The sequence below is a fragment of the Dipodomys ordii genome, unplaced genomic scaffold (assembly GCF_000151885.1).
Source record: "Dipodomys ordii isolate 6190 unplaced genomic scaffold, Dord_2.0 Scaffold292, whole genome shotgun sequence".
NCBI lineage: Eukaryota > Metazoa > Chordata > Mammalia > Rodentia > Heteromyidae > Dipodomys > Dipodomys ordii.
This window is the reverse complement of record NW_012267508.1, coordinates 132853-138636: the sequence shown is the minus strand read 5'-3', so window position 1 is coordinate 138636 and position 5784 is coordinate 132853.

Genomic DNA, 5784 nt, shown 5'->3' with positions numbered 1-5784 from the left:
ACTCAAAGATATTGATTAATCTTTCACAAAAATTGAAATTAACAAAGAAAATACTATCTGCCACTTGAGCTACAGCATCACTTCTAGGACTCAGAGGAAGGAAGGAAGGAAGGAGGGAAGTGAGAAAGGGAAGGCATGAGGAAGAAGGAAGAAATAAATTATTCAAAAGAAGAATGTTTAATTTTTGGTGAATGTGAGAATTATTCTTTCAGAGGTAGCTCAGGAAAATGGCTTTTACAAAACATAATTCTTTAACTGTTTACAAAATCATAAAGAGGTTGTAACATTTTATAAATAGATTTAATAATTGAGTAATATTAAGGTTGACCTAACATTAGAATTTCTAGAGCCAAGATAGATGCCACTGTATAGTTATGTAATTAAAGATATCCTGGAGGCATTTAGAAAAAAATGTCTCTTACATCAGAAAGTGCTTAATTAGTAAACCAAGACCAAGACTCCAGATCCTATATAAGCCAGTCATTCTACATATGTCCAGAGCTGTTTTGTTACATGAAGAGCTCTATTTTCACACTTTCATGAAGTAATGTTTTTGTGCCAATATGAGGTGTTGAACTCAGGAACTGAGTTGAAGCCATCCAGAGCTGGCTTCAAAGGAGATTCTCTCATCTTGGCCTCCATAAAAGCTAGGAATCAAAGCATGAGCCCTGTGGGCTGTTCTGAAGAAATCTCTCTCTGGGAATAAGAGGTTTCCTTTAGTGCTTCAGCTCAGGCTTCCTGTGGCTTCAACAATTTCAGTACTTATTTCAATTGTTCAAAAATAATAATTCCTCTTTATGGTATTTTCACAATAAAAAAAGAATCCTTAAATCCTGCCTATGTTTCCTTTTACAAGATAAGGAAAATGGAGTTCACATTGCAAGATTTAGCTAGTTGCTCCCTTAACCCCTTCCCTCACACACTTCACCCTTCGGCTTATCTACAGAGGACTAGTTAAAAAAAAACCGGGGGAATAGGAGGCACCTTTGCCCTTAGCCTTCCTACTTGTAACACACACACACACACACACACACACACACACACACACACACACACACACACACACACCATCCATTTGGAAATATCTCTTTCTCCCATGATTACAAACTGAATGCTATCTGAGAAAGGTGGCTCATAGATTAGAGTCCTACCTAAGCCTGTCATATAGCTCAAATTATGAACCAACATACCACTTTCATTCAAAGTAGTCCTCATGATAACACATTTTATTAATGCTTTGATTATTTTTGTTATTATCATTTGGCCAACACTTTGCTTGAACTCAGAATTTAAGGGACTTAATGCTCACTGAATTGTTAAAGTACCCTTTCCTTCTTTTAATTTAAGACTAGCAATTAAAAATGAGCAATTACACTCCATCATGTGTGAAATCTTAGCTACTCAGGAAGCTGAAATTAGACAGTATTTGTAGGCAATCCCATGCAAAAGCTTCATGAATATGGTTTCTTAGCCAATAAAAGCATGGATCTGGTCATATGTGCCTATCTTGTTTGCTACTTGTGATATGTAATTACAAAGTTAGTGTGTCGAAAGGCCCAGCAAAGAAGCAAGGCTCTAAGGTGAAAAATCAGTGATACAAAAGGGCATCTGGCATAGAAGGTAAAGGAAGCCTCACAAATTTTTGCCCTGAATTCAACCTGAGGACCAATAATATGATCTGTGCAAACAATACATTCTTCCAAATCTTTTGTGGAAGTATTTGGATGTGGTTTACAAAATGATAGGTAAACAGTCCTTTACCAAGTGATTGCAAAAGGTCCTTTGCATATGTCTATATGATGTTATGAATTTTTTATCCTATTCTGTGGAAACCATGATTCCTACTTGGATCAAGTAGTTAAGATCTCCTGATCTAACAGGGCCCTGGTGCTTCACATCTGAATTCTAAGTTGCTCAAGAGTATGAGGTTTAAAGATCACAATTGAAAGGCAAACTAGGTAGGAAATGCTGTGAGAGTGTTATGGCCAATTATCACCAAATTTCTCACAAGTAGTGCTGTGAATCAAGTTGATAGACTGTCAACACTTTTGTTCCTTTATTACCAAAGCTCAGGGACAGTACCCAGGCCCTGAGTAGAAAGCACTGCAAGGCCAGGGAAGTTATTTTGTAAAATGGGTTCTTTGGAACCTCGTGCAGAAAAGTTACCATTCCTGTATAAGCCTGAAGTCCTCCATAGGGTATAGTCATTGTCCTCAATTGAAGTTGATATTGAAATGTCTTATAAGCCAGGGTAATGATAGATTGTCACAAATAGTTTGGTATCTTTTGTCATGTGAACCCACATGCACATAGCTTTATGTTTCTGACTAGTTCATAGGTCCTTGCAAAGGTTCAAGTTACTATGTAGGACAATGTGGTTCATGACTGTAAAGTGGGGAAGGAGACCTCCAAAGAGAGCTCTCAACATAAAATATGTGAGTAAAGGCTTCAGGGCCATGGACTCCCACCCTCAGGACTGCAAGTCTTTGTCCTTTCCTGGTTTGAGGAAGTCTGTGTTCTAGCTGTTTGGCCTGGGACTTTAAGTGAAGGGAGGCTTTGGTGGAAATGATAGATTGACATAGAATGAGGAAAGAATGTGCTGTTTGCACTTTGGAAATATAGCAGAATTGTGCCATCAGCCATCTCTCTGTCTCCTTAATTATCCTACCGTTGGCTGCAGACTCTGGCTTGTGCTCTAAGGGGAATGTGGCAGGAGACAAAGGATTTATTCCACAGGTTAATTAATAAGATCTGAGAAGACAAGTCTGAGCTCCCCTAGGGATGCTGCATGAAGCTACTGAGAGGAAGTTTTAGGATCAGAGAAGCAGTAAGAATTGTAAAGAGATTTTCACAAGCAAAATGAAAAGACCAAAGCAGACTGGTTTGCAAGTGATTTAGCTTCACATCAACATAGACCTACCCTAAACTTCACTCTTCTACCCTAAACCACTCTCTTTGTAGGAAAATGGAGGTAATGTGCCATGTTCTTAAGAAGCCCAGTGAGGAAACTTTTCACTAGTTACCTGAAGAGATTATTAAAAGAATTGCAAGAGAGCACAGCAAATGCTCACAGACAGTGCCCAAGCTCTGAGTTGATGCCTCAGGACCAACAACAAAAAGAAAAAAAACATAAAACCCGGGCTGGGAAGGTGGCTCAATGGTAGAGCGTATGCCTTGCATGCCTGAGGCCCTGGGTTCGATTCCTCAGCACCACATAAGCTGTAAAAGCTGGAAGTGGGGCTGAGGCTCAATTGGTAGAGTGCTAGCCTTGAGCTGAAGAGCTGAGGGACAGCACCCAGACCCAGAGTTCAGACTCCACGACTGACAAAAAAAAAAAAAAAAGAAAATCTACTTCCTAGATAAACCATTTGAAGAAAAGAAAAATTAAGAGCCAAATGGTAGAAAGAGAAGCAGAGAGAATGAAAGAGAAAAAGAGACAAAGAAAAAAATACACAATGAGAGAAGAAAGAGAGAAATAAAGCTAGTGAACTCACAAGGTGGTGGCTCATGCATGTAATCCTAGCTACTCAGGAGGCTGATATCTGAGTGTAGAAGTTCAAAGCCAGACCAGGCAGGACCATCTGTGAGACTCTTATCTCCAATTAACCACTAGAAAACTGGAAGTGATGTTGTGGTAGAGTACTAGTCTTGAGCTGCAGTACTAGGCCCAGAGTTCCAGACGTACGACTGAAAAAAAAAAGAAAGAAAGAAGGGATGGTAAAGTGAAACAGAGGAGGAAGCAACAATGCTTGATAAGAAATGTACTCACTATCTTGCCCATGTAATTGTAACCTCTCTGTATGGTATTTTCACAATAAATAAATGTAATGCAAAAGAAAGAAAGAATGCTAATAAACTTGAAAAACAGAATGAATTAGGAAAATAGGTAAGAGAACTCCTATGAGAGCACCATAGAGAAAAAGAGATTTCTATGAATACCATCAAACTCAGCCTAAGTTTCAAGTAAAACAAAGACCACAAAGCAGTCTAACGGTATTTACACAGATTAATTGAAGTACTTATAGCTCACTCAGTCCTGTAGAATATTTGAAGTTATGTTTGACCACACTATTTCAGCAAATCCAGTAAAATTTCATTAGGATAGTTTAATATTCCATATGAGGATGTGATGTCTGAGCAGTTGCTAGCCATCCTTCACCTTCCATGAGCAGTCATCTCCTAGGTGTCACTGAACCACATAACTGGTGGGAGGACTTTCTCTCACACTAGCAAAAGTAGAAACAAACTGAAGCATATCTGCACTTAACTTAGAATGTCACATTTTATAATCTGCTAAATATCCAAGCCATCTTTAGCTTTTTTTTTTCGGTCATGGGGCTTAAACTCTGGGCTTGGGCACTGTCCCTGTGCTCCTCAGCTAAAGGCGAGCATTCTATTGCTTGAGCCACAGCACCAATTCTGGTTTTCTAATGGTTTATTAGAGATAAGAGTCTCATGGACTTTATTGCCCAGGCTGGCTCTGAACCCTGATCCTCATCTCCTAGCCTCCTGAGTATCTAGGATTACAGGTGTAAGCCACCGGCGCCCGACTACATCTTTAGCTTTTTTAGAAATATGTTACTGAAGCTAATTCTTTTCTTTTCTTTACTTTTCTTCAATCTTGGCGCCCTTAGGTTCATAAAAAGGAATGTCAAACAAAGTGACAAATAAAAGAATCTCACTAGAGATCCTTTCATTCTTTCTTGCTGATGACAATGAATAAAGATTCTGGAACCATGGCTAGGAACGAAGGCAAATAAGGAAGTCAGAAAAGAACCTGTGTGATTTTGCCCTAGATGTTTCTGCTCAAAACATGATATGTGGGCTGGAAAAGCATAAAGCCTTCTTATGGGAGAAGAATCATTCCTGTCTTAAGAAGAGCATTAAAGTGTCCACTAAAGACATATGCACAGGGGCTCAGAAGGTGGCTCAGTGGTAGAACGCTTGCCTTGCATGCCTGACGCCCTGGGTTCGATTCCTCAGCACCACATAAGCAAAAAGGAAAAAAAAGCCGGAAGTGGTGCTATGGCTCAATTGGTAGAGCGCTAGCCTTAAGCTGAAGAGCTGAGGGACAGCACCCAGGCCCAGAGTTCAGGCCCCATGACCAGAACCCCCGCCAAAAAAAAAAACCAGAAAAAAAACTGAAGCTCCTAAAAAAGATTGTTGAAAAATTGAAACCAAAAAAGGAAATTATCACTGAAAGTAATTATCACTGCAATAGACCTGGGGATATATAAACTATTTTTCTATTAATGTAAAGATATCTTAGGACTCCATTGAGTATTTGTAGTCTACCTCATTTATTTACATATTCAAACACATGTATGTTATGAACAGTATATTCACACAAAATTATAGAGATAAAATATATACAACACACATTTTTGTTTTATAATATTTCAATAATGGTTGTCAAATGGCACGTTTCCCTTTATGCAAATAATTAGCATACCTTGTACAATGACTTGCAATTTGAGTTTGAACCTGCTTTGGCCAAAGGTACATCAGTAATGATGACATAAACACAGATTGAGAAGTCCCTCACTTTCCTAAGTAGTCATATTAAGAACAGTGTCCATTCTCCTAGACATACAGGGCCTAATAAAGATGCAATATAAAATGCTGGTCAGAGGAGTGACAAAATCCCAGTCAACCATCCCCAGCCAAGGCACCAGTAGATTGAAGTCTTATGTGTTACTAAACAATATTAACAGAAAATACACCCCAAAATGTAGATCCATCAAAATGAAAACGAACAAATTATATCACAATGTGCTTTTGCTT